At 42.0% G+C, this 21,359-nt stretch overlaps 1 protein-coding gene across 3 annotated transcripts in view; it reads left to right on the forward strand.

The window, feature by feature from the left end:
- The first annotated feature begins 15,799 nt into the window (after nt 1-15,799).
- Hhla2 (HERV-H LTR-associating 2) overlaps nt 15,800-21,359 on the forward strand; it is an 86,933-nt gene continuing 81,373 nt past the window's right edge. For all 3 annotated transcript variants that reach the window (XM_037209721.1, XM_037209723.1, XM_037209722.1), the window contains exon 1: nt 15,800-15,978. The gene's annotated coding sequence lies outside the window, so the exon portion shown is untranslated. The remainder of the gene's footprint in view (nt 15,979-21,359) is intronic.

A 21,359-nucleotide genomic window follows, 5' to 3' on the forward strand; every position in this document is an offset into this window, starting at 1 on the left:
TGCCAAATTTTTCCCAACTGTTTCCTACTAAAAATTAAGATCACATATTTTGAGAAATGGGTACTTTAACAGAACTAATTAAAACTCCATTTACCCCAAATTGGAAAAGCCTTCTATGGATAAAAAATGAAAACATGGACAAAGAAAAAACCAGAAAACAACAAAAACCCCATTTGTTATCAAAAGATGTAATGGTGGGTGTCTTTTTTCTTCCTCATTGTCCTCTCTGCCTGTTTTTGTTCCTCTTCATCCCTTCCTGATTTACTCATATTTCATTCTGCTGGAGTCTCCATGTTCTTCTTCTTTTCTTCTTCTTCTTCTTCTTCTTCTTCTTCTTCTTCTTCTTCTTCTTCTTCTTCTTCTTCTTCTTCTTCTTCTCCTTCTTCTTCTTCTTTTTTTTTGGTTTTTCAAGACAGGGTTTCTCTGTGCAGTTTTGGTGCCTGTCCTGGATCTTGTTCTGTATACCAGGCTGGCCTCGAACTCACAGAGATCCGCCTGGCTCTGCCTCCCAAGTGCTGGGATTAAAGGCGTGTGCCACCGCTGCCCGGCTGTGGACTCTCAAGGTAGGATTCAGTCCACTGGAAAGTAGGAAGATGCATTTCTAAGTCTCACATTTACCTTATTCCCATGAAAGGTGCTGAAAGACTAAAATTTTCCACACACTCCTGTGGAAGACCTCAGCTAAATATTCTTCCCACCATTCTTACTGAGCTCAGTTGCTTTGACTGTGTCTGCTGACTCTGAGGTGTTCCCCTACACCCCAACTTTAACCCACATTCATATGTCAGCCAAACACACCCAATGCATGCTTGTGTGAAGTACTTTTTTTTTTTCCTTTTAGAAAAACTCTTTTTTTCATTCCATACATGCTACTTAATTACTGCCAATGAGTCAGAGTGTGTAACAACCGTAGTGTGACCCTTGTCCTGAAAGAGGTCTTTTGAAGAAGTTAAAGAGAGGCAAGTAGCTTATGTGTGACTGAGACATTGTTCTCTATCCCCTAGTAGCCAAAGAAATGTACTCCACCCTGGAGGTGAGCTTGATCTCTGGAGAGGAATAGGGAAAAAATGTCCAAAGGTATCTGACTCATCCCAGTGTGGCAGAACAGGGTAAAGGGTAAGGAGCAAAGGTCTTTTGTGAAGACTTATCACAACTTGACAAAGAAGTAGACTGGAAAATCCTGACCAGAGGTCAACTAAACCTGGTTGGCACTCTAGTACAGGTATGGCAGGTGTAGGCTCAGAGGCACTTCTAACTTCTGTCTCATTAGAATACTAATACTAATGCTAATTAGAATAGTCTTGGGTGGAGCTTTAAGATGTTAATGGGATATATAATGCATAGAGTTGTTGTATGTAACAGAGCGTGAACAAAAAAGACCAGGCTACGCAAAAGTCTGGACTTTTGTGACATAGACACCCAATCCCTTACACAAAGACATACTTGAGATACTGAACTTTCTCTGCTCCCTTGGAGGAGTGTCTTCTAAATCAATTTTCTTGCTTTGCTTGACACAGTCTGATCCGCTACCGGATTCTTTATGACAGGATACAGGGAACCGGCAACTTCCTGCAAGCATTCATCAAATGCCAAGATCAGCCGTTATCAGTGAATGTCAGTAAGATTACACTTCCGAGCATCAAAGCCCCCTCTTCAACACACAGAATCAGAGACCATCCATGCCTGAACTCCACACAGACCAGGAGGCTCTTAAAGAACTTTATCCCTCAACTTTCAAAGTAGGGAAGGAGACCATGGTAAATTTCCACCTTAAAAAAAATGGGTGCGTGTAATTTTTGCATTATTTGTGAAAAAAAAAAAAAAACCCTAAATCTCACAATTCAATCACCAGTGTGTTCAGCATTCCTCAAACGAGTGAGAGAATCTTCACCGAGATTTTTCCTGGACTTGCTAGAATCCAGAAACTGAATCAACTAACTCAACTCAGAGTTATGATCATATGCTTTGCAATCCTCCAGCTCTAAGACTGCAAATTATTTAAAAAACATCAAAGACAAATGATCGTTTAATAATTTTAAAAGCCTATCACATGTTCCCTACCATTACAGAGGTCTAATTAAAATAAGTGTTCTTCATGAAATGAAGAGAGACAAATACCTTCCATGTGACTGAGACAATGTTCACATCCCCTGATAACCAAAAAAATACACTCCTCACTCTAGGGAGCTTGGCCTCTGGAGAGGGGTAGGGAAGGAAGAATGCTGAAGGGCATGTGACCCATCCGAAGATGGCAGTGAGTCAGGAGAATAGCATAGAGGGTATATTGTTTTGGAATATTAGCTTGTATTTGCTCACTCAGTAGTACAACCTATATAGCTTTATATGTCTACATCACACTAGCTATGTATTTCTGTTTTATTATAAATGGAGTCCTGCCTGAGTTTTCCCACATAGTAGCTAGAATTCTCATACAATGTCATCCTGGACTCTGTTGGCCCTTGTCTCTACTCCTGTTCTGCTTGCCTCCATGCTGTCCAGCTGTGCCCTGCTGTGGAACAGGAAATCAGAGAGAACAAAAACTGCTGATAAAGACAGGATGCTATTGTAGCGTCCAGTGACACCTTTGTCGTTAACTGTGAAGGTGTCATTTTTGCATTTTGCAAAACATAGGGGCCAGCCAATTTGTTCCTGTAGGCTAGATGTTAGGAGCATCTCCTCTTTTGTACTGAGAAGGTCACAACAAGCCCCCAGTAATACAGGAGAAACTTTGAGTGAAGGACTTTTGTCTACTATGTGTGGGGGCTTTGTTAAGGAAATAATATATGAGTACAACAATAATATGTACCAGTTCCACAGTGCAAACCCAGGAATACTCTAAAGTATACTTTGGAGAAGGGTCCAGGCCTATTGAGTGTCCCTGGAACTAGGAAATTCAGAAGTGTTTTGTAACTTACGCTTAGAAATTCGAGTGAATGACAACATGGTTTCATTTCAAAGAAAAGCATTCTGATTTTCCTGTGTCTAGCATTAATTAGGTACCACATTATGCAGGTGATTGCTCATTCTTGTGAATTACCCTGTAGGGTTGATATTTCCTAGAACTTATAGATAAGTCACAGTTGTGGTACAGAAACTTACTCAGAATTAGTAAGGTGACAACGAGGGACACCCCCTTCCAGGATGCTCAAGCTGAGGTACGTGATCCTATGTTTCCACCAAATGCAAGAAAACACACAGGGTATCATACATAAAACACATATAAAGCTCTGGGGGGTGGGGTAAGGAAGGGCAGAAGGCCTGAAGCCTGAGGAACTAAGGAACATCAGTGTAGAGAGTAACTGGGTCTTCTTTTAGACGCCCACATCCCAGAGATGGAGCTGAAGAGGCCAGCAACCCGGACATGCCAATGGGTCCCAAAAGGGCTGAAACAAAGCCATCTCACTCTGTGATCATGACCCAGAAAGGGAAACTGTGGAAAGACAACTTCTCTGTGCCAATCTAACACTCCAGAAAAACTTCTGGAGAGCTTCAGTTTCTATCTCTTGGCAACTGTAAGGATGTCCCCATCCTCTTGCCAAGCTGGTATCACAGGAGGCAGAATGGAGGTCCTGGGCTTTCATGGCCCACCCCAGGTAGTAACATGAACCATGCATGCTCCCCAGAGCATCGCTCCGCAGGGCATCGCTGGAGCCGATGCTAAGGACCTGGACTTCTGCCTGCAGTCTGCAGCAATCCAACGCCTTCTTGCTCTTCTCCTGCTGGAGCTATGTCAGAAAAAGGCAACGAAAAATACAATGTAAAAACAAGTGCCAGAGTCTCTTAAATTAACTGGCTTTGCTCTGCAAAACTCTCTGTTAAAAGAATATAAACACAAACTATAGCATGAGACAAAATATTTGCAAACTCCGTCTCTGCCAAAGGATGAAATCTGGAATACATAAAGAACCTTCAATTCTCAACAGCATGAAGACAATCCAATTAGGAGATGGGCAAAAGACATGCACAGACATTTCACCCAAAAGCATATGCAGATGGTGGATATGCACATGAAAAGATGTTCAACATTATTAGACATTAGGGAAATGCAAATTAGAACCACAGCAAGATACTACAACATACTTAACAGAATGACTAAAATAAAAAATAACGACGATATCAAATCTGGTGGGGACTTATAGAAGTTGGATTGCTCCCACCATTGGTGGCTTTTGCATATTGTTGGTGATAGTATAAATAGGACAGAATTCTGGGAAAACAGTTTGGCCCGTTCTCTCAAACACTAAATATCAAAGCAATTGCACACCTGGGCATTTTTCCCAGAGAGAAATAAAAAAAAACATATATTCACTCAGAATCCTGTACACAGATATTTATGGCAGCGGGACTCATATTTCTGAACACTGAGGCTAACCCAGTGTCCTTCGGTCAGCGAATGATTGAACAGGAGTGTATCATGGAACAGCACCCAGCCATAAGAAGAACGGGACCATTGATGTATATGGCAACCTGGACGAGTCTCCTGACGACTGAGTTTATAAAAAAAAAAAAAGCCTTTCTCAAGAAGTTATGTGCTGGGATACTATTTAAAAGATGATAGGAAAGTGATTAAATTATAATCACAGGGAACAGACGAATGATTGTCAAAGTGCGGGGAGGAAGGTGTGAAGCTACCCAAGGTCAACTTGAGGAATTCTATGGTGATGGAAAGGCCTGTGTCTTTACCATATTACTGCCAGTAACCTAGTTGTTTGGGGATAAATCATGGCCCCCTGCCCCTCAAGCCCTGTATCTCAGAATGTGACCATGTGTGAAGACAGTGTCTTTAAAGAGGCACTTGAACTATTTAAACAATCAATCAAACAAACAAAAAGTCATTGAGATGGGCCATAACCTAGTTGGTTTCCCTGGAAGAAGAGTGGTTTAAACTGACAGGTACAGAAGGACCATGCTCTGAATTACAGGAATAAAGCCCCTATCCGCAGCATCTGCAGGCCAAGAAGAATGTCTCAGAAGAAATGATCCCTCTGACATCTCGTGTTTGAACTTCTGGCATTTAGGATTGTGCAGAATTCTGTCTCTGTTGTTTAAGTCGGCCAGCCCCGGGTTCTTTGTTAGAGCAAAATAAATGGGTACACCAGTGTTGACACTCTATTATAGTTTGGGGAGATGCTGCCTGCCTGGGAAACTGGGAAAAGAGTACATGAGATATTGCCTATATGATTTCTACTACTGCTTGTGAATCGTCATTTGTCTCAAGACAGTTGTTTGTTTTTAACTGCTACCTTTTAGTTTATTTTGCAAAAAAGGAAAAAGCCTGATGGACAAGCAGCTAGTTCCACAGATGTTAGTGTTTAGACATCAAGAGGGAAACGAGGTGAGAAGGCAAACTTCCTCCCAATGCAGCATTGCAAACATCACAGAAACTCTTAACAGCACCAGAAACACGGGGTTTCAGCATGAGCAGCATGAATGAGTATTGAAGAGCCATAGGGGTTGGTTGGCCTGGGGACTGTATGTTAGGAAGCTTGAATCCATCCATCCAGCTTGCTGCCCGTCTTTCAGGTGCAGCACTGACTCTAATACCCTAGCGGCTCACCCCTGTGCCCAGATGTTGGCAGTTTCAATGTACTCACTTGCTCAGTATTTCAGCTGGGCAGGTCCAGGCTCTGTTTCAGCACAGGAGGTTTTCTCTGCTTTCAGAGGACCTCAGAATCCTCTGTGTCACTTTGATGTGGATGGCCACCTGGATCCCTTGCCTTCAACACTCCAGCGGCTCGTCCCTTGGCAATCGATCACTGTCAGTTCTCCGGTGGTCTCACGATCACTGGTAGAGTACTCCGGCCGCTATCTCTGATGACCCTGGGCTGCAGGGGCAAGCACCAAGCTCTCCTCTCGGCCTGGGATTGCTTTCTTCCTTCGCTTATGTCTCCGGTGTATTTTTACTGTGAGAATCTGACTGTCACTTTCGAGGCTGTCCTGCAACTCTGACTTTTAAAGACTGCTTCATCTACGGCTTCGGCAGAGGGCCAGGCACGGAGTGACCTGCTGGGAGTGGTCTCAGGGATCTGCAGTCTCCAGCAAGCACCGCTTTCTTAAGGACCGTTTGGTCCTCCTTCAAATTCTGCTCCAAAGTGGGTACAAATTTTATTTTAGTATCCATTGGTAACTTTTGTGCTGTCAGGTAACATCCATGCCACACTGACTGACGTTAAACTTTCAGACAACCCGGGAATTGACCCGCAGCAAATACCATGTGTCAATACTTGATCGGCCCTATGAACTGCTATGTCAGGTTCTGTGTGGGACACCTGGCACCTCGGAAGTATCTGGAACTGGATTTCTTCCCTGTGGCTTCCAGGGTGTGGGAGGAGAGAACTAACTGCGAAGTTCTGCGTGGAAGCAAGATGGGTGTCTGGAAAGTCACAGGATAAATTCTAGTCCGCTCAACCTTCTGAATGACATATGTACTATACTACTGAAGGAACCAGTGTTTACAAGTCAGTTGAACGTTCTCTCTGGCTTCCTGGGAAACCAGCAAGATAATGAATGCCGGGGCAGGGTCACTAAGGATGCTTTGGAAGAACCCCTGCTGAGAGGCGCCAGGCTGAAGGCTGGGCATGAGGCAGTACCTCGTCTCCACCTGATGAACTTCCCACTCCTCTGCCAGCCTCCAGGTGTGAGGGCGAGGGCTGTCCGCAACGCGATGGGTCACCACATTGCCTATGCAACTGCCTGGCAAGAGGTTCAGGGAACCTTCCAAATCCATGTTCAAAGTGATTCTAGGGTTCAAAACTGCAAGTCTGTTGAGAAAGCTTGTGCTTAAAATCGGCCCAGACTTTTGACCTGGTCCTTTGTCAGAAGACCTGAACTCCGGAAGCTGAGTCATTACTCTTAATTTTAGACTCAGGAGACTGGTGTGGGTGCTGACCTAAAGCCCTAGCTGTGATAGTTCCAACTGTAGTACTCGACCCGGCTTTCTGATTTTCTTCATTGTAGCTCAGCACTTCCTGGTTGCTGCCTTCCGTGGAGTAATGACCCACTCTTACGGACCCAGGATTTAGTTGAATGGGTGACATCTGCTGTCGTTTTCACCTGTAAGTAAAGCCTTAGCAGTCTTAGAGGCGATTGGCACCACACTGTGTTCTGTGATTTTCTAAAAATCACACTAAACAATTTTGAGTGACATCATTTCAAAGTAATTAGAGGCATATTGCTTTTTAAATGGGTATTTTGGTACTGCATAGCCCCTAAATGTAAGTCGACCATGGCAAGTCTTCACTTGAGAAAATAGTAATTTTCTTTTTTCCCACATATTCATTTTTTCTATTGAAATAGAATTATATCACTTCACTTTCCTCTCCCTCCAGTCCCTCCCAGAAACCTTCCTGCAAGCCCCTTCTGTGTCCCCACTACTCCCAATGTAATAGCCTCATTATATTATCATTGCACACACGTGTGCATGTATGAAAGTATATATGTATGTATGTGGATGTTCAAATATATATACATACAACTCGTTGAGTACATTGTTGTTATTTGTGAATAAATGGTTTCAAGACTGACCATGCTGCAACAGACAATGAATAGAAAGTCTCATCCCCTCCCTGGAAGAGACTAATTCTTCGCCTAGGACTCATCAGTTGCCTATAATTCTTTGTTCAGCGTTGGGAACCCAGAACATTTTCCTGCTTCCGGATTAACTTGTCCACCAATACTGCCACTGTTCTAGTCTTGTTTGCGCAGTGAATTTCTGGGAGAGCCTAGTTCGGCAGACTTCCTGGTATTCTGGCTCTTCAAAGATTTCCACCCTGTCTTCCACCATGTTCCCTGAGCCTTAGATGCAGGCGTTATGATGCAGATGTACTCATTGGCCTGAGCTCTCCATGATCAGGTGGTCTCTGCATTGTGTCCACTTGTGCTTTTCTGGGACAATCACCCTTTGCTATAAAGAGAGGCTTTGATGAGGAGTGGTAGCTATATTTAACTGTGGGTATAAAGATAAAATTTAGAATATACTTAGGAGTTATGCTGGTGAAGCGAAGTGGCGGTAGTGGATTTTGTTTTTAAGGTCCAAGACTCATCTGCCCCAGGAAGCTGGCTGGGTTTCCAGTACCAGGTATGATTTCCCTCCTGTTGGGTGGGCTGTAAGTCCAATTAGACAGCTCTTGATGGCCACTGACATGCAAGTGTCACTTATTGGACCTTTATACTTATCTTGCCATGCTGGTAATTGCCATGGTTCACAGGTGTTGCAGCTGGGTAGGATGTTTTAATTGCTTCCTCCCCATGTCAGCTTGCATAGTATTTTTGGAACTATGGAAGCTAGACAGGAGGAAAGAGAATTTCAGGTCACATCCAACTCAAATCGTCCAAGTCTTGTGTCTGAAGTATGCAATGTCTTCATCAGTTGGGCAGAACTCTCGGCCCCTTAAAGACAACGAAGGGCTACATCTATAATATATAGCTTTGGGAGCCACTTGGACTACCCTAACCAATCATTTGAAAGGAGGTTGCTTATGCCTAGTACTGAGGATTTTGTTCCTCCAGGTTATTGTAGGGAGCACTGTCAACCCAAGTGGCTTAACATCCACAGATAGCTTAACCTTAACTAGAACCAATTACACCACTCCTTGGCTTTTGCCCAAAGGATTCAACATTCTTCTCCACAGATACTTGTTCAGAGATGTCCATTGCTGCCCTGTTCACAAGAGCCAGGAAATGGAAACAACCTAAATGTCCTTCAATGGATGAATAGATAGTGAAAACATGGTATATAGGCACAATACTATTCAGCTGTAAAGAAAAGTGAAATCATGAAATTTTCAGGTAATGGGTGGATCTAGAGAAAATTATATTGAGTGGGATAACCCAGACCCAGCAAGACAAATGTCACGTGCTCTCTTTCATCTCTAGTCCCTAGCTCCAAATCCTCAGATGTGAGTATACATCATGGAGTAACCACAGTAACTAGTAAAATATAAAGGTAGCAGAGGTCAGAGGGATTTGGGGGAAAGGGAATAGCAGGATACAGGTGATATGAATTGGAATGGAATAGCAAGGAGAGTCTCCAATAGAGGGGGAGGGGCTAGGTCAATAAAAAGGGGGAGGAACAAAGAAGAAATAACACCAAGGGTGTTTGGTAAAGCCTGAGTGAATCATTTTGAATTTACCTAAAATCATACATGATACATATAAGAATATGTGTACACATCTGTATCTTAAAGAAAGTAGTAATATTTAAAACATATAGACTCTCCTGCTTCTGTCTGGTCATTATGTAGGAAGAGACTTTCACAAGGAAGTTTCAGAGGTATTTCTGACATTGTGAATATTTTGCTGACTTGGGAAATTAACCTCTTCATAAAATCCAATCCCACTTTGCTATTTTGACACTTCTTTTGTGTGAAAGTATTCATTAACATTTCACATAATTGCCCTGTTTCCAGAGCAAGTATGTAATTTCCCCCAGAATGAAGATTTCATAATGCATATCCAATAAAGTCCACCCAGTCTGCCACTACTTGACACCTTTGACTTAATTCGAGTTTGAAGGAGATTTTTCCACTGTTGATCCTGCTGGATCCTGATGATTCCTATTGTTCATATGCACCCATTTAAAGCTGTCTAGCAGCCAAGGCCATTGTAGCATCTACTATTCAGTTACTGTCGTCTCTCTTGTGAATGCCTGGATCTTTTCTGAATATGTATTGCTAGTGACTAGTGACAATTCGGTAGGTAGGATTTTAATCAAACTGATGAGAGCACTATCACAACTTTGCCTTTGCCACAATGTTCATGAAAACAGCAATTAAATTTTGATAATAATGTTGGAGGCTTCAGAAAGCCATGATAACTGTTAGAACTTATACTGTAATAGAATATGAAATCAGCCAAGGAATAGATTTACAGAGTTAAAAGCATTTCATTTTTTTAGCAAATTGCATGGAGATTCAAAGGCTGTGTGTGTGTGTGTGTGTGTGTGTGTGTGTGTGTGTGTGTGTGTGTGTGTGTATGAATAAGTGAACCTGTATGTATCGAGGCTAGAGATCAACTTTAGATGTTATTATCTAGGTTCTGGCCACCGATTTCGGAAATTGGGCCTTTCACTGTTCTGGAACTCACTGCTTTGGCCAAGCTGGATGGCCAAAAAGCCCCACGAATCTGTGGGTCTCTGCCTCCCTAGCAGTGACACCACAAGTGTATACATCATTGCACCCACGCCAGCTTTTCTACACAGATTCTAGCGACCCAACATAGATTGTTATGCTTGTGTGACAAGTGCTTTATACACTGAGATAGCTCTCCAGCCCAAGGCCAATTTTTAAAACATGCTTGTGTAGCTTATCAATCCTCTCATGAGTTGCTTTGCACAATTACTGTGAAGAAAGCCATCATAGGATCTTTATTTCTGCCTATTGTTAGCATCAGGCTGGCTTCTGTGACCCCTGGATGCCCTTCCTTCTACCTCTGTATTCTTCTCACTCTTTTCTTGAAGGGTTTTCTTCTCACAGAAGCCAAACCTTGCAGGTCAGTTTTTGGATTCATTTTTCTTTGTGCAATCCAAGCAGCCCAATCATAAATAATGTCTAAGGCTATTTATTTTCTTGCCACCACCAAAATGAGTTCTGAATCCAAATTGAAAGATGAAATCTGGGATGGTCTTGCACATTTTGACTAGTTTTCCTAAAATGACTGTCTTCAGAATTGTTGCCTTCCTGTGGTAAAGGCCATCAACAATCACTGGTCTCCTCTGAGGTAGCTGGTTGGTCATGAAATTCTGTACCTCATAACTACTGTGTTGTTTATGAAGGCTGCAGATCCCTAAGCAGCTAGGGAGAAAAAGAGGTAGGAGCAATTTCTCTTTTAAAGCAAGTATAGATGGACTCAGTAATGCAGATCTGTAACTCCAACTACTTCATAAGGTGAGGAAGGAGGATCACAGGTTCAAGACCTACCTGGGCTGCTGAGTAAATCAAGGCCAGCCTTGGAAACGTAGTGAAAGCCTGTATTGAAGTAAAAAGAGAGCTGGAACTGGAGCTCAATGGCAAAGCCTAAGAACATGGGTCCAGTTCCGAGCACTGTCAAACAAACACACAGTCAAACAAATGCTCAAGTATATTTTTCCCTAAAGAACTGAAAGCAATTATGGGTTTCACGTACTACTTTTCTTTTCAAGTAAAATAACTTGCTATTATTTTTATGTTCTGGTAAAGTGCAATCAAACTATAAGAAACTACAGTCAGTCAACTCTAAACCACAATTGCATGTTCTTGCCAAGTTATTTTGTATCAAGTTACTAATCACATGGGCAATTCTAGTGCCCCTTTCATGGAATAATTACTAATAGAGAGTCTCTATTTTAAGATTGCTTTGAAGAAAGTAGACTTACTGGCTACTACATAGACTGGATATATGGTTTGGGAAACAGAATAAACACAAAGTGGTGTTTTAGAGTGACAAACACTTTAGTCAATATATCTGAGACCCAGAGGGCCAGTTTCTTTCCTCATACTTATAACTTCATATACTATCTCTCAATATTTTATGAGGAAACACACCAACATTTATTGGAGAAATTATTTTGGCCACTCCACGTAGTTAAAAGGATATTTATTTAATGGCGTAACTCACAAATTAAGTAATGGGTAGGTCGCAGGGTCTGGGGAAGGTGTAACGCAATCCAGCGGTGTTCTCCGGAGCTCTGCACAGTCCACCTTCACCGTTCAGCGTCCCAGCACCGAGACGCACAGAGAGAGCGCTGGCCCATCCAGCTCTTGGGTCCGCAGGCGCCTCCCCTCGCCCCGCCTCGTAGGCGTGACAGTTGCCAGAGTCTCAATGGGGGTTGGAACTTCCAGATCCAAGCTGGAATGGCTACCCACTACAAACATTTGCATGCTTTCGTATTTCTTTGTCAAATATGTAAAGTGACCCTTAGAGGTGCTTATCTCAGAAGTAGTGTGACTAACTAATCTGATTGCCAGCATAATGAACAGAAGAATTCCTTTTGGGTTATTACGTTAAAATGTAACCTTTCTGACTCAAGAATAGCAGTTAGTTTTTCTTGGTAGTATGCTCCACAGCATGCTGCTAGCAATATGATATTTCACCTCAGAGGCTTCATTTATTTTTCTCAATATCCTTCTTGTACAAGAAACAAACAGCTATGAATGCCCACGTCCCACCAATAAACCCTTAAAGGGCAAATCTCAACAAATACACACATGTATATGTAATTACAGCTGGTAAATATTGTTGTTATTTCTTTCATAAGCCTTAGCTCTATAAAGATATTTTTTTCTGTTTTCTCTGTTCAGTGAGGCTGCTTAAAATAAGCCATCCGCACATCTAAAATAAGAAGCCTTAAGAATAAAAGTCTGACTTCTTATTAGAAAACTCGGGATGAAAAGGAGCCTGCCAGGAAGCTTTACAGACTAAAATGTCACTGGGTAAAGATAGCTACTCCAGCTCTCTCGCCTTGTCTGCAGCCGGCGCTACTTTTACATATGCGTTCTTCTGAAGCAGCCCTTCCCTTGAGGTAACCACAGTTTTCTATTGTTAGGCACCTAATATATGCAAACCATGCAGGACAAAAAGAGATTAAATGCTTGACATTCAAATAGTAAATCTTATAACTTTGTCTGTGATTGGAAATGGGTATAATGAGTATTGACTTTCAGGTCTGGTGGTTGTTAGGGTAATAAGAAAAATGGACTGGGAAATTGAAAGAATATGTTTGTATCCTGTTTTCCATGAGGGTACTCCAAGAAACATGGCCAGGATACATCTTTCAAGTACATTCTTTTGGACAGTGAACCAAGGGAATAGAGGACAAGATCCTGAAAGGAGTGAGACAGGATGGAGAAGGACCTAACCCAAGGGGGCATTGCTCAGTTGGCTGCACCCCATGGACAATAAGGACCTGTTCCTGGTGGGGAAGCATGGAGAATACCCTTGAGGATTATTGACTAGAGACACAAATAAGGAGCAGCCTGACCCCCCACAGACTAACACTAACCGCTGAGAATATCAGTGTTATCTTTTTCAGGGGTCACCCTGGGAAGTAAAGAGTGTGTGGGACACCAAGCAGGGGAGTCACATTATATAGCTGAGATAAGATGTCAAGAATTCTTGTGGAGTTAGTTGACTCAATAATGGGCAGAGCAAACACTTGGATGGAGGGGATGTGTCAAGGACATGAAGATATCTAATAGAACTCCCAATACTAACAGTTACTCACTATGAGCATCATGTCCACTCAGCCTTATTTCTTCACTCTACAAGAGGTGATAAAGGAGGATCCCCTTCTCTGCCTGTTTACCCCAGTGATTGCAAAAGAGCATTATGAAACTGATTGGCACATAACCCACTAGAAACTTGAAAGTTGCTGAGGATATTGTAGATCTTCAGCATAGCCAGAAAATGGGGAGAGAAAAAGATTAGAGAAAGCATGGAGAAGGTCCCTGGAACCCCTGCCTTTATGTGACCGTTCTAAAACAACAATGGACCAGAACAGAGGGCACATACAAGGGGTAACAGCATCCGATTCAGCGTTTTTTGGGAAACAAGTGTGTAACTCCAAGATGTAACCTTTCATTAATTGGAATATCAGAAGAATGTTTCTTGAGAGAATTAATACCAGTTGATATATACTCTTTAGGTGACTAATAGATGAAGAATAGGCCTGGTCTACCTCAAGCCAACTTAAGATCTACATTTCAGTCATGTCTCCCCTTCTTAGCTTTAGTCTTCAAATTCACTTTCTTCTGCAGTGCTTTGACAATCGAAAGCCTCCAGTTACATTATTAATTTCAGGCTTTTTTGATCTCTGAGACATCAACCAGAAGCTCCCCTTTCCTCCTTAAGCTGTATGACAGTTATGCTTTAATTCCCTCATAATTTTGCATATTTAATGAAGGTTAAACACCAATGTCACTATAAATTCTCCTCTGGAGTCTAGGTTTAGGTGTGTATGCATGATAGATATAATCACAGTTAGCCATATTCCATATGACACCTCTTGAAGGGATGAAGGGGCCGCTTTGCAGAAAAGAACTAGTGTTTGAAATGATAACGGACTTTCAGTGATGAAGAACTGACCTTCTGCAAGCTGTGGCCCTACAGGCTTCCCTTACGCAGCTTCCTAATGGTACATTCCTACTTCTTTTCAGGTGCCTTTTACTGGGGTGATTGCTGCAAGCATTTCACAAGGGAAAAGTACAAACCCTGAAGCCACTAACCTAGTCTTCGACATTAACCTGGTTATGTAGTACCTGTGACATCCCTCTTGACGTATCTCTCAGTCGTTGGTAGTTTTCAAAACCTTCGTTCTATTTTTTTCCCTCAGTGTGAACAGCCGCTGCATACCAAATATCTCTGGGTGCATACACGATTTCATTCTAAGACTTCAAACATCGTCAAAGAATGTCTAGTTCTTCTACTTGAGATTCTATGAAAGTCTGCCCCCCCACCGCCCCCCCAAGCCTACACTTTAATACTTTAGGATCTTAGCTATTTCCCTAAATGAACATGAGAGTGGCTGTGATGTGTCAGGAACTACATGGCTCTCAGGGATTCGAAGGTGGAAGCTAGGATTGCCTGCATCCTTCAAGGACGTCCCAGTTTGCTCTTGTGTCATAATAAATCTTACTAAAGAATGATAAAAGTTGGAGTGGGTAACATTAGGGTTTCAGAGCTTCTTAGTTGGTTTTCAGTTGGCAAAGGAAGGTTTAAGACAGGTGACTCCCCATAGAGTTGTCGAGGGAGAGCTAGGAAAGAAGAGGGGACAAGTTCCCAAGTGCACCGGTCTTCTTCCCTGTGTCACAGGTGGGTAAAGTGTGTAGTGAGTGATGCACAAAGACAAAGCCATGTGAAAAAGAGAATTGCATGCCATTCCAAGGCTTTGTGCAGATAGAAGACTCCTGGTACTTGTCTTCATACTTTTTTTGCTCACTTTGTAGCTTTTGTGACTTTCCCCTGTATATTCAACAAGCAAGTATTGACCATCCACTGCAAGATAGTACCTTGTAAGTGCCACACACAATGCCAGTTGCTGAGAAAATAGGTATGATTGATCTTGGATAAGATGCGTACATGTGATATTAGAGGGCATGCATACACATATGCACTCTCTCTCTCTCTCTCACACACACATACACACACACACACACACACACACACACACACGAGAGAGAGAGAGAGAGAGAGAGAGAGAGAGAGAGAGAGAGAGAGAGAGAGAGAGAAAGTGAGAAAGATCCTGAGAGAGAAGGGAGGTGGGGGGAAGGAGAATTATAACCTTCATTGATGCGATAGCGTAGAGCAATGGTTCTCAACATGTGGGTTATGACCCCTTTGGTGGTGGAGTATCAGATTATGATTCCTAACAGCAGCGAAATTACGATTATGAAGTAGCAATGAAATACTTCTATGGATGGGGGTCACCACAGCATGAGGAACTGTGTTAGAATGTTGCAGCATTAGGAAGGTTGAGAACCACTGGCATAGAGGAAATACATACAATGCTAAGTCCTCCGCATGAGCGAGGAGAAAAAAAAAAATGTATACGTAAGGCTTTGCTTTGAATCTGTTTGCCGATCTTGTGTATTCTAGCAAGCAGGACAGTAATAAAGATTACAGGTCTGGAGGACTGTGGTTCCTTTACATAGAAGTGTCGGCCACCAAATTGCAAGCACTTTTTTTTTTTTTCTACTCTGCAGCAAGCTAGTCAGCTTTTCAGGGGACATGAAGTTTCTCAAGCACCCTACCTCAGGAAGTTGTGTTCTAATGTTGTTATTCTGTTACCATGCTGACTGACTGACGTAGCAGAGTGAAATCCCTCAGCTGTTAACATAACTGTGCCCCTTTACTGCCTGTGATGCCAAGGGTGTCTGAACTTTGAACAAAGTGACTCAGAGTTAGGGAAGTGTTCCAAGAAGGAAGCTGGGGGGTTTGCACTTTGCTCAGAGTAACTCATTGCATTCTTCACTGCATTTGACTAGAAGGTATGGAGTTCTAGCCAAGGTAAGGGTTTCTTTCTATACTGTTTATATCTAGATCCCAGAGTTGGGCACGATTGAATCAAATGTGTATTGTTTTTACTTGACATATTACTTTTATGTTAGGGAAAAATGTGATTGGTCTTTTAAATCAATTGAATATATATAAAATCAATCTCACATGCACAAAAAAATAAAAAAGTTGGCATGGTGAGTGCTGCTGATATATTTTGAATAGAAGAACTTAACAAAAATGAGAAATCTTAATGTTGGACAAGACTCAGAAGGCGGGGCTGAAGGATACTTGTTTAAAAACATATTTGAGGACTTCTGATTTCAGTAGGTTTATTATGTACTTATCGAGTTACAATATAGGGCTTTCTAGCTACCCTAAAGTGGCAAACTTCACCACTGTGATAGCTGAAGATTGGGAAGAATGTGGCAATGATATTTTAGCAGAAGCATCGGTGATTTGACAAGTCCCTGAGAAATTTTTGCTACCCCAAGGGGAAGTCATTAAGTTGATTTTATTTTTAATGCGCAAGGAGTGATTTTAAAAATTAAGATTTAATTCGTGTTAGCACTTTATTGCTTGGGATTTTGTATAATAGAAAAAATAGCAGTAGATAATTTTGGGGTGTGTCACTGTAGTTTGAGGAAATGAAACCAAATCCTTTCATTTCCTTGAAACTGTCTGCTCAGAGCACTGAGTTGGTGCTGGGTGCTACACTTTCATGTCAGTGCAAAGATTCAGCAGGTATGCAGATGCCAACATTATTGTCTGAAGTAGCAAACAGTCATTGGCATAAAAGCCTGATTCATCGTTAGCTACTTGTGGTTTGGTTTCTTCTGGCCCTTAGCTGCCAACTTTGTAAAGGGAAGTAGACAGAAGTGCCCGTGTTTGCTGAGAAAAACAAAAGTCATTGAACTAGCTTAACGTGTTCAGCAAGGTGTCTGCTATATAAAGAGTACCCAATAAATACTGATGATTACTAAGTATGTCTATTTTAGTATCTGAATGTAAAAGAGAAACAAATAATGTCCTGTATCATAGAACCAACCTTAAAAGTTTGGTGATTCTTAGTACAGTCTTTGAACAAGGTTCTGCCAGCTGTAAAACTTGCTCTTGGCCTGAGCTGTCTGTCTGTCTGTCTCATCTGTCTGTTTGTCTGTCTGCCATCTTATCTTATGTACTTACTTTATGTATTTACCTATGTAACTCTCTCTCTCTCTGTGTGTGTGTGTGTGTGTGTGTGTGTGTGTGTGTGTATACGTGTATACCACAGCTTGCTTTGTGAAGGTCAAAGAACAACTTCTGGGAGTTGGTCTTTCCTTCTACCCCGTGTGTCCTAAGAATCTAACTCAGGTGATCAGGCTTGGCTGGCAACAGGCTCCTTTGCCTGCTAAGATATCTCACTGGCTCCATTTCCTTTTCTGATCATTTTTTTAAAAGATTAACTGTATTTTAAATTATGTGTGTGTGTTTACAGGGGGATGGTTATGCCTACATGAGTGCAGGTGCCCTCAGAGGCCTCAAAAAGGTATTGGATTCTCTAGAGCTGGAGGTAGGGGCAGTTGGAACCCATCTGACATGGGCACTTGGAACAAAACTTGGGTCCTTGGCAAGAGCAGTGCGTGCCCTTAACTGCTAATCCATCTCTCCAGACCCATTTCTGGGAATTCTAAGCATAGTTTTGGACATACTTGTTTTCTTCTAGAGTTATACTTTTGCATTCTTTTTTTCCGAAGGTATGTCCCATTCAACTAAAAATTTTCCCTTATATTTTTCTTCTGTGCAAGCTGAGATGGGCCACAGCTTCTCCAGAACCCCAGGGTTTCAAGTCTCCTTGTTTTCACATCCCTGTTTTCTTCTTTTTGATGGTTTGAGAGATTGCATTGTTCCTCCTTCTCTTTAGGGATTTTGAGGGTGACCTAGCATCGCTTCACTTTGTTCACTCTCTTGCAAACTTTTTCTATAAGAGTTCAGTCTCTCTCCTCATTAATTCAAGCAGCCTCAAGGCAAGTAAATTTTGCAGCTTCTTGCAACTGCACTATATTTTATTGCCTTTTGTGGTGATACCTTGTTTGTGATCTAACAAATAAAGCTTACCTGAAGATCAGAGTACGGAGCTAAGCCACTAGTTAGCCATAGAGGCCAAGCAGTGGTGGCACATACCTTCAATCCCAGCACTCAGGAGGCAGAAGCAGATGGATCTCTGTGAGTTCAAGGCCTCCTTGGGCTACACAAGATTGATCCCATCTAGAAGAGAAACAGAACCAGGCAGTGGTGGCACACACTTTTGATCCCAGAACCAGGCAGTGGTGGCACACACTTTTGATTCCAGCACTTGGGATCTCACGCCTTTAATCCCAGCACTAGGGAGGTGGAGACAGGAAGTGATACGGCTGGGCAGAGAGAGAAATATAAGGCGGGAGGAGACAGGAGTTCACTCTCCTTCAGGCTGAGGAGTTGGTGAGGTAAGAGATGGTGGCTGTGGCTTGCTCTTTCATCTCTCTGATCTTTCAGCATTTACCCCTATATCTGACTCTGGGTTTTTATTATTAAGACCAATTATGATTCATGCTACAGCCTTTCTCTAAGTTTCCTACCTTAACCCTTCTTTGATTATTTCTCTCAACCTAACCTGTGTGACCCTTATTTTTGGGTAACCCACCACAGTGAATTCAATAGTCACTATGTTACCTGCTCATTATAAAAGGCCAAGCTAGTTTAATCCATGAGCAATCTCATTCATAAGAACATTGAGTTGTGTCATGGGATGAGGAAACAAGACACCTACTAAACTGAGCTTTGATTTTTGCCTCAATGATTATTAGACACGTCATCTCACACAAGATTATATACTTACTGAATTGAGGTGATTTTTCTAGTTGGGAGATAAATATTGATATGATGGTTTAGCAACCTGACCCTATATGGTAACTGGAGATTGAAGGAGGAAATTGTCTCAGTTCACTTTGTTTTCCTGGTTGAATATTGTTAATTATTTATCTGATAGCAGATGTGCAGGTATCAACCCCAGAGTAACTAGAAACCTGGAAATATTTCAGCATTCTGAATTCAGCCTCCCTCCTCCCACTGGTTTCTGATAGAATGTTCACAGAGGCAGACACTTCATTAACTGTCTGACGTGTCCCCCAACTTTTTCCTTGACAATTTGACTTTGATTTGTTCAGGTCACTGGTGAGGAGTCCTGGGTTCTGACAACCAAAATGGCATTCATTGTCTTCGAGGGAAGCGAGAAGCTCTTCTCAGTCATCTGTTTGTCTCGCTTTTGAATTCCAATCCTTTTTCAAGTTCTGCTCTGTGTCCTCATTTTAAGTCACAGTAACGTCCTTAGTGTTTTCTTGTCACACAGAATTTTCAAAGGTGGAGACTAGTTTTTTTCCTCTTTCTTTCCTTCCTTTCTTTCTTTCTTTCTTTCTTTCTTTCTTTCTTTCTTTCTTTCTTTCTTTCTTTCTTTCTTTCTTTCTTTCTTTCTTCCTTCCTTCCTTCCTTCCTTCCTTCCTTCCTTCCTTCCTTCCTTCCTTTCTTTCTTTCTTTCTTTCCCTTTTCTTTTCTTTCATTTTTTTAAGGTCTCACTAAAGATATTGTCCACCTGGGTCAATAAAGGCAGAGGAGGTAATGAACACACTTCATAAATAGTTCCTGTGGGTCTTGCTTTTTCTGTCTGGTGCTTGCTCCCTCCATGAAAGCAGCATGGAATAACAGTCAAAGAATCAACAAGTCCCCCTGTCTTCTGGGTAGAAACCAAAGGTTCTTTCCCCATTTCTCCCAATGAAATATCTTCCTTCTTTCTTTCTTTGATGTTCAAACGCTTCATTACTGTTTGTCTTGGCCATCACTATGCTGAATTGACTTTTACCAGAAGGTGGACTGATTTTGGGAAAAAAAGGATTTGACTTGGTTTTCATTTCAAGGACTCTTTCTATTTTGTCCTTGTGTCGGCTGCTCCATTTGGTGGCTTTTTTACCTCAGGCTGCACCATTTGTGCCTTCGGGATTAACCTCATTGATCTCATACACCATGCATGAATACACCAGGTCAACTCAACACTTCCACTGTTTCAAGAATGGCTCCCAAAGGGATGTCTTCTGTGCTTTACAGGTTATGTGTTCACATTGGTTACCATTGAAATGATTATTTCCTTGGCTCTTCAGTCCTCTCCCACCTTACTGTTTTGTTAGGCTTGTATTTAGTCCTTGCATAGTTCTGTATATATTCTGTCCATTACTTTCCAGTTATGCTATCCCGAATGCCTCATCCTTTTGTAGACTGTGGTTATCTGTTACATATTTGGTGTGATGTTTATTTTGCTCAGAAGAGTCAGATTGGTTTGGTATAATATACATGTGGCAGACTCATGCTTAGTTGGTCTTGACACTGCATTTGAGAGCTTACAACTCACAATGATAGCTGTAACTGCTGTCACCTTATATCACAGGACTCTCTGAGGGCTTGCTGCCATATTATAGTCTCATGTTCTTAGCCTGAATTATTTGCCAGGGATGGACATTAAGCACTGTCTGGTTTTTGTTAGATAACATGACTGGTTATTTTTGTACTCACTAACAATCACATTCATATGTTTAGACCATTTCATTGGGTTTTTGGGTGTCTATGGCAATTTTTTTGAACTTTGATTTCCCACAGTTTGAGGTATGGTAGTGTAAGCTCTACTTCAACAGTAGAGTCAACCCCATGGTTTATGCTCCCTCTTGTTTTAGGCTGTCCCACACTTTGGAAAGGAGAGAAAAAACAAATGTTTCTCTCCAAACTTATGTACTAGATTAGGTTCCTAGGGCCCCCACAAATGTGATGGCTTAAAATAATAAAAACGTTCTGAATCCCCAATATCTGAAATCTGGGGTTCAGGGGCCACACACTCACAGGAGCATTCTTGCTTGCGGCTTCCTGGATCTGGTGTGTCCTGAGATTTCTTGGTTGTGACAGTGTGATTCTAGTGCCAACCTCCATCCTCTCACGATTCTTCTTACTGTGCATCTGTGTGTTCATTTCTGACTCTCATCGGGATTTAGGGCACATCCCAAACCAGGACGATCTTCTCCCAGACCTTGTCTTCTCCCCTTTCACAAAGTTCCTGCTTTCAGATATGGCCTTAAATGTCACAGGATCCAAGTCAACCCACTATCATGTGTTAGGAAGGACTTTCAAGACTAGTCAACAAATTGCATGCATATTGAGTCTGGGTATTGGTTAAATCTCCTAAAGCCCTGCCCTGCAACTTTCTGTGGCTTGTGGATATGGTAAATTACTCTTTCAGTCTAGAGTGGTAGAGTCTGCTCTTCCCTGTCTCTGCCTGAGGGTGTGGATCATCATTCATGTTTCCTTGAACCCTGCCCACAGATTTGTTGGTTGTTTTC

The sequence above is a fragment of the Peromyscus leucopus genome, chromosome 12 (assembly GCF_004664715.2).
Source record: "Peromyscus leucopus breed LL Stock chromosome 12, UCI_PerLeu_2.1, whole genome shotgun sequence".
Taxonomy (NCBI): domain Eukaryota; kingdom Metazoa; phylum Chordata; class Mammalia; order Rodentia; family Cricetidae; genus Peromyscus; species Peromyscus leucopus.